The sequence below is a fragment of the Etheostoma spectabile genome, chromosome 24, assembly GCF_008692095.1.
Source record: "Etheostoma spectabile isolate EspeVRDwgs_2016 chromosome 24, UIUC_Espe_1.0, whole genome shotgun sequence".
Lineage (NCBI taxonomy): Eukaryota > Metazoa > Chordata > Actinopteri > Perciformes > Percidae > Etheostoma > Etheostoma spectabile.
The window spans coordinates 12,109,213-12,122,914 of record NC_045756.1 but is presented as its reverse complement, the minus strand read 5'-3'; the positions used below and the strand labels follow the sequence as shown (position 1 = coordinate 12,122,914).

Genomic DNA, 13,702 nt, shown 5'->3' with positions numbered 1-13,702 from the left:
TCATCTGTTTGCAAACAACACGCCATGACGGGTGACAGCACGTCTGGGGAAAGATCCAGGAGGACGCTGACATTCGACACCACGGACCCTCTTTGAACCGACACGGGAAAAGATTTACAACCACCTGTTATCACATGTAAGTCCTGTAATGACGGTCTGATGGGGACACCGGAGTAACATTCATGGAAGCCCCCCCCCAACAACACACACACACACACACACACTAGGAAATATGGGAGATGCCTCCGGAAGATCAACAGGAGGGATCCCTCTCCCAGGAAGGACATTCATGCAATAGAAGCTGTGTGTACAGAATATACCAAAGCTTAAATCACAGGATCACTAGGTATGAATGCCTTGAATTTAATATATTTAGAGAAATTCCTACATTTACCAGAATGCCTTTCAGTATCCTCAAACATGGGTTTGAACTTGTTGCTTTCAATCAAAAGTGAGCATATGGGCATGTGCACACACAATCCTTTACGTCTCATGGCGGCATTGAATTCTGGTCAACTAAGGATGCTGTTAGAGGAAAACAAGAAATATCTTCCCGTACTATAACGATCGACGTAGGATGTCAGGATGATGTTGATGCAAAATGGCAGCTCCATAGAAAGAATGCGTGTCCGAGTCTCACGGACCAACACCAAAACCTGACACACTGTATACCCTTGACGTTTTAGATCTGGCAGCTATAGAAACAAAATCTACGGAATATCACACGTCTATTCTTGGCTCAGAAATGCAAAGCAGACAGTGTATTTTTCCTTTATGTCAACAGTATTGATGATGTCCTGTGGATGTGCTGAACTGGATCCCTGCAAGGGGTGCAACACACACACAATATATATATATATATATATATATATATATATATATATATATATATACATACATACATATATTTTTAACCCTTGTGTTTGTGTACAAAATTGACGCTTTTTATCAAAATTAAGAACTTTTTCTAATGTTTTTGTTTCTTTTTCAACACTTTTGACGTTTTTTTCCAATGGTTGTCACTTTTTTGGACGTTTGACACTAACTAACACTAATTACAAATTAGGAATTATTTAGACTAAAAATAAAAGGAATGTGTGTTGATGTATAATCACAAACTGGAATATGTCAACTTTTATTCAATACTATTTCAAAACCACTTTAATATTTTTATCCAAAGGTTGAAAATTGAATAAGACGCCCCAAATGAATGAAAGTAGAGATTTGTACTTGCAAAAGAGCGTTGTGTGGAATCAATCATGTTATTTTGGGTAATTAAAAAGAACATTGATATAGGAAAACGGGTCAATTTGACAACATGACAACATGAGGGTTAACTATTTAGATATGGAACAGGTGGCATTTTACATGAGGTTGTAGAAAAATTAAATTACACATAAGATGGGGAGGTATTTTGTTCGTATCAGTGATATTTCTCTTTAAAGAGGACATTTTACTTCACGCAGGCGAAAGAGGAATATGTTTTTGTACTGCACAGCTTTCTACAGCAGTGTGTGCTGTACATCTCAGTGTGAGGCTGGGCTTGTGTCCCACTCTCTTGGCAATGCGCTGACCTTTTCTCATTAGGCATAAGCAACTTGCATAATCACTGCTGACTTCTATGGACTGGCCTGTCACACTGCCTATCCGTTTGACTGGAAACCCCCGTGAAAAAGTGCAGGCTGCCAACAAAAACTTCTACCTCGATGCCTTTCCCCTGTCATCTGCAGCAGGTTTAGAATCTATCATGTTTCACCGAGTGCACAAAAACAGGGACTTTCCAACGTTATCCTCTGCAATTCATCCTCTGTTCCTCTATCAACATACATCAAGTGTTAGCTATTTTCCCTGCTATCCAAATATATGCTCTGTTTGAAATATTCACTATAATAGTCGGACATTAAATCCTGTCCCTTAATGTTGTTTAACGTTGTAATTCTGTTTCAATGAGGACTCCTAATGACCCTTCCTCCGGGGCGGAGAGCCTCACCTGCACACTCCCTTCTCCAGTGTTTTCATTTGCCCAGAGCAAGCTTATGTAATTGTCATATCATGTGCAAACAAAATCTGAGTACATTTAATTTGAGCTAATGCGTCTCACAACAAAGATTGTCATGAATGTTTTATACATACTATTAAATGCCTTGTTGATTCAAAGGAGGGATGGACAAATGAGTTCCCAGTTTGATGAAAATACACACAAATGTTTTTGTTTGACTTCACTATAGACATGCTGGTATATGTGTATAGTCTTCTTACTTTTGTGTTGATGGGTTCTATAAAGTAATTTCCATTCTGGGAGTAATAAATGGCTACTACTACTAGTAGTACTGCACTTGTACAACAAGCTGAGTGGGGAAAAAGTGAAAGCACTAATGCTGTCCCCACTGTATTTAAAAAGGAATAGTTTGTCATTTTTGGACATACGCTTACTCGCTTTCTTGCCAAGAGTGAGATGAGAAGATGAACGCCACTGGCAGCTGGTTTACTTAGCTTAGCATAACGACTGCGAACAGGGGGACACAGTTAGCTTGGCTCTGTACAAAAGGTCACAAAATAGGTTCTTGTTTGTTTCATCAGTACAAAAACAAGTGTAAAATTGTCAATTTACCTTTTTACGGGGGTTATGGAGCAGACTATTTCTTGGCTGGGACTAGTAACTTCCTGGAGCCTCGCTGGATGTCTGGCAACTGGCCCATATATATTAGAGACGCTGGTAGGTGGATTTTGTTACCTTTGACAGAGCCAGGCTAGTTGTTTCCTGCTGTTTCTAGGCTTTGTGCTAAGCTAAGTTAGCTGGCTTCTAGCTCTAGCTTCATACTTGGCATACACATGTGAGGGTGATATCAATCTTCCTTGAATACATGTATTTGTATGTATATATGTATGTACGTGAGTAAAATGTCAAACTTTTCCTTTAAAATGTTCTTGAGCAAAATGTCACTGCAGGAGATGATGCAGGATGTTGTAGAGCCAGCAGTTAATTGAAATTTTACTGATCATTACAATTTTGGCTCCTAATGATCCCAAAAACAGAATAATTGAGAAAAACATAATTGTGACAGTAAGTTTTGCAAGTAAACTCTTATTTCGTCTTGTTTTCTGAATGAAAAACAAATGTTCAAATGGGAAATGTATTAAGGTTAAAGTTGTCACGGTTTTGTAAAAAATTGCAACATCTTTCCAAAAGTCAACAAGTCATCATCATAATCCTAACTGTTGGCCAAAATAATTTGAATTATGATTTTTTTTTTTTTCCATAATGGAACAGCCCTAGGATGTTGCTAGCAAAGTCTAAGCAAAACACATGTAGCTTTTCATTATATTTCACGAATGCAGCAAATTAACGGATAAAAGATGTACTAAAAATGCAACATTCCAGGTGTAAAAGCAGCTCACCGCTACAGTTTGCAGGCTGGCATTGATGTCATGGGAACCGCCGATGGAGACCGCCTGGTCATGGTTGTGATTGACAGCTGGACAGCCTGGCATCCTAGCTGCAAGAGAAACGAGAAAACAGAAGGAGGTGCGGAGTTTAGTTTTCTGCACCAGCATCCCATTCACATTCAGAGCACAGAGTGTGCACTGTACTGAGCAGACAGCAGATTAGGTCCCATCACACACCTCATCATTCACTAACATGCAGACTCATGTGCCTTCCACTTCTCTCCCTTATATTCCCTTTTCACTTTCTCCTTTCATCCATTTAGACTCTTTTGTTACAGGTGTCTCCTTTTTGCCATTTTCTCTTGGTATTAGCCTCTTTCTTTACTACACAGGAATAACCTCTGTGTTCTTCCTTTGTTCCACTGCCCATGCAAAAGACACATATCAATAACAAAGACACATTTGAGACCCATACCAATCCAAAACCAATCATTTGGCATCAATGACATTGCAACTGGACAAATAGTTGTTTTGAATATATTTTGCAGTGAAAGTGCACATCTCAAACTCTGAAACACATGCATAAGCACACAGAAAACAACCTCCCATGCCCTTACGCTGCAGGCATGCCAGTCCTGACTCCTGGGTGCAGGGTTGCCATACATAGTAATGCATAATAATGAAATACCCTCGTTTCAGAAGTGTCCCTCTACATCACATCTAATCCAAGAGAAAGCACTGCAGAGACAGAGGTGACCCTTATGGCCTGGGATCAATGATTCAGTCTATTAAGTGAAGGTGCTTTGATCAGTGATTCCCAGGGACACTGGATCATTGTACTTCAGTGATCTTAAACTAATTCAGTTTTTTTCTGAAGCTACAATTGACTAATAATTATTGTCAAAATCATTATTATTTCTTGAAAGTGGTGCTAAGGAAAAGGCAAGATGAGCATTCTTTTGTATGGCCCTCATATGGAGTCCATCTCTGCTTGGGAAACCCTCCAGGTGACAGGTTCATCTTTAGCAGGAGCAAATTATGTGCAGGGACAAGGAAGCACTTGGACGCGCTTAGAGTGCAGGTCTATGAGCGGTGACACTTCCGGGGCCTGCTGCCAAGGGAAACTCAGTTATACAGTGATGTCTAGTCCCCTCCCCCCAAAACACACATATTTACACACACACACACACACACACACACACACACACACACACAAACACAAAGCGACTTTCAACCTTTCCTCCGACCCCAAGGGAGAAGGAAAGACAAGAGGGAAGGGGTGGTCATGATGTTATTGACAGGGAAGTGGATCTACACTCTCTCAGGACCTTAGCAACATGATTCATTTCTACTCACTTGCATTTTTTATTTTATTTATTTTTACATTCCAAGGTGCAGTTAAAGGACAATTCCAGATTTATTTGAGCTAGGATGTTGTTTTTAGAAGCTCCGAGAGTAAGTAATGGCTGGGATGTGGGACGATGCAGCGTGCTAAATAGGAGTCAGACAGGTTGGAAACAAACAGATTATCAATATCTTTATTTGGAGGTTTAAAGGAAGTTTACAACAGATATTTTAGTTTGCATTGATTATCACGTCCAAATATGTATAGCTAGTGTTCTGCCTGATTATCTGATTGCTGATGTTTCTTTTCCTTTTTAGTGATTAATTAAGTGTAATCTTACCAACAGCAATAGAAACAAATCTACACGTGTGTTATATTTTACTTACACTTATTATGCAAATGTCATTGTTTGAATGGCAAAAGTTCTCATTGGTCAAGAGCCACAAGTAGGAACTACAATCTTTCCGTAATAAGAGCATCTTCTATCACTATAACTTTCATTTCTCTTACATTTTTTGACGTGTTCACATGTTCACGTGTTGTTTTCTATAAAGTGTTTGTATTTTCATTCTCATTGAGACTTTTCTTTGCATAACCCTATTAACGACATTTAATGCTAATACATTATTGTTATTTTCAAGCGTTCCTTGTGGTTACTGTCCCACAGTCTGGATAAGGACAGCTGATCTAGGTTCAGTTGCAGCAGGCAGAAGGTAATCAGCGATGTAAATGCCCCTGATAAGCTGTAATCAGGTATCAGCTAGACGACAGCAGCGTAATGCAACTCAACAGCACCGTTATCATCGCAATCAGCTGCAGTCTGTGGCCAAATTAGAATCGACCCCTGACTCTCCACTCTCTTCCTTTAAATCATCCGCGCCATGCGGCTTTCACCTTCTCCAGCCGTTGGCGAGGGGGAAAAGGTTGCTTGGCTTTTTGGGCCTGACAGAAACTGAAATATAGACAGCACAGCAGGGTGATAATTGTCATCAGAAGAAATGCAGTTATCAGTGATGCCAGATACCCACACAGATATAGAAAGCTAAAAAAGGAAGCCTGTCGCTGGCTGTTTAAAATGTAATACATCCCAACACAAATGGGACACATTTGTCTAGCTTCCTCACAACTAGACCGACTTATTTATGCTATTTTGAAACCACTTTAACCGCTTTAAAACATGCTGCATGTGAAGGAAACTACCACTCTTGGTTAGCAGCAAAGCTGTCACCAAGGTTACCTCACTGCCCCCCCCCCCCAAGCAAAGCAAACACAGTCAACATAAATGTACTATAAACCAAACAGTGAAAAAGAAAATGTCATTTTCTTAAATGTTGTTTTGTCATTGGAATGTTTCTGATGTGTGAAATACATAAAAAATCCAGCACGACAATCATAAAAAAATCTATTGTCCTCCTTCTGGCCATCACGGGATGTGTGCCTGGAACACAACAGCAGGATTGTGGCTATTTTCATTTGGAACTAGCTCGGAAAGATCCTGAGGGAAACTATCCACCCCCCCCCCCCCCCCCCCCTTATGTCCGAACACCCAGCTCATTGCTCACGTCCCGCTGCTGACTTGGCTGTTTTCCAGTAGGGTTTGTGGCATGCTTTTAGCCCCGCTAATGTAGCTACCTATGTAGGTTAAAGACCCCCTCGCGGTCAACAAACACACCAGTGCCAGGGAAGACATCTCAAGGTGAATTCAGTGTTCCGATCATATACTCTCCCTTCAGAGGTGGCGGAAACAATAAATAGTACGGGAACTACAATGTCAGAGAGACATATTTACAGATGTGATTGATTCACGATTTGGATTTTTTTTTAGCGGCACAGGACAAAGAAAATCTTGAGCCATGACAAATGGTCTTAGTAAAAATGTTGGGTTTTCTCCAAAGATTTACTTTATATATAGTAAATTTGCCTAAATTAGTTCACTTTTGGCAGCTGGTCTGGCACCCTGTGTGCATCTTACTCCCAATTATTTCAAATCACAAATAACTGTAAGCACATGTAGGAAGGCGAGTTTTGCTCCATGAAAGACGGGAAATTCTCCATCTAATCCCCTGGTCCTGTCTGCTGTCCTGAGGAATTTGCAGACCCCTTAATTCCCTAAATGAGCCAAGAAATCGATAGGAAGACTATGAGCCCTTACTTAGTCTAATTATACACATTTATCACCAATCACAGCTATGGATTTAAATACTGACTCTGTTGTACTGTAAGGCAAAGCGACAGTTCAACCGCAATCCAGTTTATCTGTAAAGCAAGACTCGGCAATGTGATATCAGGATAGGAGCGATTTGCAGTGCCGAGCATAAAGATGAGAGAAAATAACCATGAAACCAAAGGAAGAGAACGAAAGGAGAGAGTGAATTTCTTCTGGATAATCACAGAATATTTCAGATTGTATAAGACCAGGCAGAGCAGAACGGCCCATTTCTTCACATGCTTAAAGCCATTCACAAGAAAATGCTTTAATCCCTGCAATTACTGTGCAGAGGCAAGATGCCAAGATCTGTCCGGACCAATCTGGAGTCCAATTATTGGGCTATAGTGATGAAAATTAACACTCCTTGGCAATATAGTTCTCGCTAATACTTAGTTGCTATGAAGTAACATTTTCAAGAACAGATCCTTTGTTTCAGAGCCCCAATGAGGTGAGAAATACCAATTTATACAACACTGAAGTCTGATAATGATAGCTAGTGACACCCTGCAAGGATTCAAGCTTGTGCACCACACAATTATGATGTGAAAGCCAAAGTGTTGCTTCATGTTTTCCTCAAATATATCCTTTGTGTGGACATATCTACAGACCTAGAATTTGTTTTGCCAACCAGTATGAGAGATGAGATCATGCTGGATATGGCCAATACTAAAGTAAACACAATGACATTTCTATAGTGACACCGAAGTCGGCCTGCTTCTCAATGGACAGAAAAAAATGAGCAAAGGCAGAACACTTCCCACTTGTCAAGCATTGGGGCCGTTCCCTTCCTTCTAAATCTCCTTATCTCAGCTGAGAGGCAGAGAGAAGAGGGAGAGGGACAAATGGGAAAGGACACAGAGACAGCAACACATGGAGAGGAGAGAAGAGGGAGCGGATGAAGGTAGCAGTAGAGACTGAAGGTGGATGAAGTGAGACAACTACAAGGAAAGAGGGAGGTTGAAAGGACGAATTATCTGAGAGGTCCATGTTGTTTCCTTGTTATTGTCCCTGGGTACCGTTCCAATATGTATGTGCCAAAACTGCTGTATGTCAACAATTCAAATTTGCTTATTTTTTAAGCTTAAAAATTGCTTTTATTCAAGTGAAATGCATCATTAGTGGGTTTTTTGTTTTTTTTAACTGGTTTTGGTCTGGTTTGGGATGGCGGCTCAACCTTCCCTTAAGCACGAAACTGTAAATATGTGCATTTGTGTTAATACAGGGGTATACATGTGTACATGTACATTTGTGTGTGTTAGCATGAACTCACTTTTTTGTTTTTAAATGTAAGTTTGAGTTCACTGATTTAAAAGGATTCATACAAACTACATGAATACGACTATATCAATGTTGAAAATTATAATTATAATGTCTGAACAGCCAGTTATATTTTTTTACATCGGATTACATCATTGTACATTTAGCAAAGAACAATGCTGCCAGATAAGAAGTCAAAATGCTAAATTCTCCCCTGTCCCCTTTGGTAAACATGACCTCTTTCATGGACAGAAAATGCCTCCCAGATATTAGTGGAGACATTTTGAGGAAAAACAGCAAGAGTCGCAGAGACCTCTGCTCTCCTTCAAAGCCAAAGCCATGAGAGGCAGTGAGCAATGTGTCTCTCCTGAGGGAATTATGGGAAATGAACCGTTCCAAAGGCCTAGTATATCCAACGGGACACAGCTTCAGGCATCGCTGGCAAAGTGTCACAACATTGACAGGACCGTAAAACACTGACGCACACAAACAAAGACACACACAAACTGTACAGACGCCACACAAAGAGCATTTGAGCTGCAGTCTTTTGGATTGAAACGTTAAAGGGATACATTTAAAAAGTTGTATAAAATATCCAAAATGTATCAAATATGAATTACTTAATTTCTTACTTTGTACTTTTTAGTGACCAGAACTGTAGCTCAGCGTAAATTCTTTCAGGAAGACCTACCTATTAATTGATGCACTCCTAAATCAAGTCAGCTGTTATCATAATAAATGTATATTTTATCATGCTGTGTATAACTGTCGCATATCTGCAACTAGTCTCTCCTGGTTGAAATGTATCTCAGTGGAAATCCTTTCAGGAAGCCCACACTCTTAATCAATGCTCTCTACCTAATTCGAATCAGCTGTTGGAGGCGTTCACCTTCCTTCTTAACCAATCAGAATTGTTACACCATGGCAAGGGCCAATCACAGAGTCAAAACTCTGCTTTAAAAAATCGGTTTCTCCCTTTGCTATCAGCTCCCCTTCCACCTCCAGTCATCTACTCCAGCTGACCGGTCCAGAGCCTCCGGGCTCCTTTGTCGCCACTACTGGTGTCTAGAATCCATCGGGGGGGGGGGGGGGTCTGATGGTTCTCTACCCCTAGATATAGATGTACTAAAGATTTGTATAGTACACTTTATTTGAGCTGTCCAGTAAATGTTATTTGCATATCTGCAAACACGTCTCTCCTGATTGAATTGATGGTGGTTGGAGTTACTGCTCAATATCGGACTAAAGATGCTGAAATGGAAACATTTTGCATGCACAGGAAACACATGGCTTTAAACATCATGCAGTCAGCTGATCAGATGATGATGTTTTCCGGTTTCTCTCCGTGCCTTTGCCTTGCGTCCGTACACTGTTGCCATGGGAGATGTTTATGTAAGCCATGCCTAATCCTGTTAACTGTTACTGCGGATGCTGCGCAGCATGAGCGTTCAGCAATGCTGCACTGCAAAACATGTCGAGCTTAAGTCCATTCATTGAGTGCTGAGTTCTGTTTTTTAAACAATTGAAAAAGGGAAATGGGATAATTTTAGGCTTTGACTTGGGGCAGGAGAGAAAGTGATGCCTATACATTTACATTTTTGAATGATTTTTGACATGAACATACAAGTTGCAATGCTAAAGCTTCATTAAATAAATCCAGTCATAAACTCATTTGAGTGTCCAAGCCAGATGTTGGTTCCCTGTTTAAAATTCAGATTTTGGTGAAGATCCTTGCAAAAAAAAAACAACACATGTTTTTCTGTTTGAACTGCTTACGAAGAGAATTATTGATCATCTTGTGAAAAGTAATAGAAATTGGGACACATTGCTTAAGATCTGGTCTATACACTGATAGTGTCTCTTTGGAAACATCCCCCATTGTACTCCATTAGAATTTTGCAAAAAAAAGGTCTGCACATTTGAAAAGACAGACCTTCTGGATATTTCTAAAACTATTGACCTAGAGTACTGATGATTCAAGATCACAACCAGGAGAAACAATAAGAAGAGTCAGGTTATAACTTATGCAAAGCTGAGCAGGACCCTATGATGCAGCATTCTCATCTCATTGTCTGGAGCTGTCGCTAAAATTGACTTTGTTTCAGGACTATGTAAAGCATTATGAAACATAAACCTCAACCTTCACCATTGTCATGAAAATACAACCTTTAAATATATTTTGATGATTTTGATAACATAACAGTAGCAGTATTTACGTATTCCAACATCTTCTGTAGGAAAGAAATGACAAGGGATAAGCCTAATTATCCCGATTAGAAAGCCGGGAGTATGAACGAGTCATAAAAAAGAGGATTATGCAGACATAAAAGAAGAGAGAGCGGGAAAGCAACAGAGAAATGGGAGAGCTCATGGAAAAGCAGACGTGGATGAGGAGAAGTTGCATACGTGTGGTCTATATGCCTCGCAAAGAAGACTGGGCAGGGAACCTATGCATCGCTGGTCTCCTCCCCCCATCTATTCCCTGCTCCATTAGCTTTATTACAGTCTCTTGGCTGAGGAATCGGGCTATTGTACAGTTACTTGATCATGAAGGTCAACAAAAGATCCACCGAGGCTTTGATACAGTTCTGCAGTGAGCTTTGGGATTTTCCCATAGCCGTTGGTGGCCCCAACCGAGGGACCACAATGAGGATGAGCTCTTCTATCTATCTTCTATCGAGCTATATCTAATGCAATTACTAGTACATGTTGTAAAATAGGAATAAAAACTATTCACTGCAAAAGAATCCATAGTAATTGATTCAGAATGAGGTAGATTTTAGCCACTCAATGTCAGTCAGTCATTCAACCTCTCTGGTCCAGGCTGAAATACCTCAACAAATATTGGATATATTTCCATAAAAGAGGATGAAGCCTACTGGTTTTGGCTATTCCCTGAATTTTGACTATGTGATGGCAGCCATGATTTTTTTCCTAAACAAATAAGCATATATGTCTCACCATTTGTAATTCTTTAATTATAGAAGATATTAGAAGGGTCCTATAGCAGTTTTGCATTAATCCATTACTGCCATTCTTCCATTTGTAGAAACCGATGAAAACAGAATGGCCAAAATCATGAGGGGAAAGCTTAAAAAACACCAGATCCCAGTGTTGTGCACCACCCCAATCAAGGTCAGAGTGTATCAAGACCAAGTCAAGACCAAGACTTTGTGGAGTTAAGACTGAGACAAGACCAAGACCAAGGCAGGGCAAGACTGTGTCAAGACCAAGACCAGAGCCGGACAGCCAGAGCTTCTCCTGTCTCCCGCATTCACTTTCTTGGGAGTGCTTGTTAAGGGGCGGGGAAGAGGGGGTCAACCGTAACAAATTTCGTATGTGAAATTAGTCAAGTTATTGGTTGAATTTGAATCAGGAAGTTCTACATCCAATCACAGTAAAGATGAAGTCACATACAATTAGACAATGCAGAGCCAATATAGTGATATGCAGTACCTGCAGTTGTGGTCTTGACCGCTCTTTATCCGAGACTGAGTAAAAATGCTTCAAAAAGTGGTCTCGAGACCAATCTTAAGACCAAGACGAATCTTGAGTACTACAACACCGCCAGATCCTACACTTCCAATACTGCTCATCAAGTCTTTTATCAGAGCCTCCCTCCCTGATAAACACCCACATTTTTTCCGAGCCCTAATGACATTATTTCCTTCTATAGAAAGTTCCTCCACAAATACAGTATAATGACTGTGATAGTTACATTCTGAGGACTGCTGCTTTTAACCTCTCTCAAAGACACACACCTCAGCCCCCTCCCCAGCTCCTGTTACTGCTCTCTGCCAGCACTGCACAGCAGCCGGGCCTGTAGCCCAATAAACACAGTGTTGTTCTACTCGTAGCGTCATCATCGCTCTGATGCATCTGCTGATCACAGCGCGCAGAGGAGCATTAAAACACAGGCTCCGCCGGTCACCAGGGGAACATGGGGCCTGAGCCTCATCACAAACCTTACGTCCGTAACCTGTTTACACCTCCTGTCCTGCTAGACTTCATGCGATACTGGAACAAGAAAGAAGTAAAAATCCTAAAGGCATTTAGATGTCAATTGGCACACATATCATAGATGAGCAGAGCCAGTGCGTTTCAAAACGACAACATCATCAGCAGAGTCTACTGCTATTACACATGGTACGGGCTGAAGAACACTGCAGGACCGCATATTGAACGCTCTGCGCCATAAAAAGCAAAACTCAGGATAAATGGCGTCCGAATGCCCTCAGCTTGCAGGGGGGGGGGGGGGAATCTCCCTGGATCAGCACGGCCAACATTTTCCCATTTGCTGTGCAAATGAAAACATATACAGTAAATGGACAAGCAGTTTTTGATGAGAGCCATTGTGAAAAGGACCGCCTGGCCAGCACAGCACAGCACAGCACAGCACAGCACAGCAGCTTAGTCATGTATGACATTTTTAATCGTAGAGGTCCATGGTCCTCTGTGGACCAAGTTGGCTGCTGGCATCTGCCTGGTGTCTGATTTAACACTGACAGACTGGCCGTCCTGGTATTTCTATCCCGATGCCAGGAACCAGGGGCGCAAAACAAGGTTTAAATGTTACAGCAAGCTCATTAGAGGAGAGAACCAGCAGCAGTGCACCACCATTTTTGTGCCAGCTCGGCAGTAGCAAGAGTGGGGGGGGTGAAGTTTAGATGGAAGCCGTGGAGCTTGGATCAGAGACTCAAACATGGAAATGCAGAAAACTTTAACAAATGAAAACACATCTTTATTTTTACTTTTTAAATGAGATGCCATGTGACCGGTCGCCATGTGACCTGCCAGAGGTCACTGTCATTTTTGTGGGATATCGCATGAATTGGTGTGTATATATTATTCAAACCAATAGCCAATAACAACTTACAGTGTCATCTTGAGCTCCGTGATTTCAGGGACTTGCGGTTGTACTGTACTATGAGTTTACCACATCAAAAACAAGTGTCACAAAGCACTTGTGATTCCATTTCAAGAGCTGCCCAAAATTTTTTAGTACAGTTTGTTGGCAAATTTTCATCTGATACAATGTTCTCAACATTTTATCTAACCACCTGCGGCTGTGGTGTAAATGTCATGAAACAAAGCTGTCAGTGTACGCCATGATGATGATGATCATGGAGGACTAGCTGGATCAGAGCAGCATGGAAGCCAAACGTGTTATGTTACATACGTCCCAGGCTAATTTATTATAAGTGCCATCTATTTACCCACACATCTTCCACACAGGAAAACCTCTTTTCTGTTGGGAGTAGCGTTTGTGGTGAATCCACTCAGGACAATTCTGTGGTGTGGAGTGCATTGCTTTCAAAAGGGTAGGAAAACCTGATTAGATTTGATTGGACCGTGACTGATTTCCTGACTTTTACAGCGACTGATGCGTTCTTCTGAATCTCACTTTTTTTCGGCCATCATGTTCAAAGCTGTGAAAAACAAATCTTCCCTTTCATTGTCTTTGAGCAGGGTGACATTCAAACACATCCACAATCATCCAGTAT

General features: G+C 41.0%; 1 long non-coding RNA gene across 1 annotated transcript; it reads right to left on the bottom strand.

Annotated features, from left to right (window-relative positions):
- Positions 1-11,341: 11,341 nt before the first annotated feature.
- Positions 11,342-11,604, bottom strand: LOC116674225 (uncharacterized). The gene is made up of 3 exons (XR_004328014.1): positions 11,527-11,604; positions 11,429-11,489; positions 11,342-11,367 (listed from the first exon to the last, which is right to left on the bottom strand). It is a non-coding gene; the product is annotated as an uncharacterized LOC116674225 (long non-coding RNA).
- Positions 11,605-13,702: the final 2,098 nt, after the last annotated feature.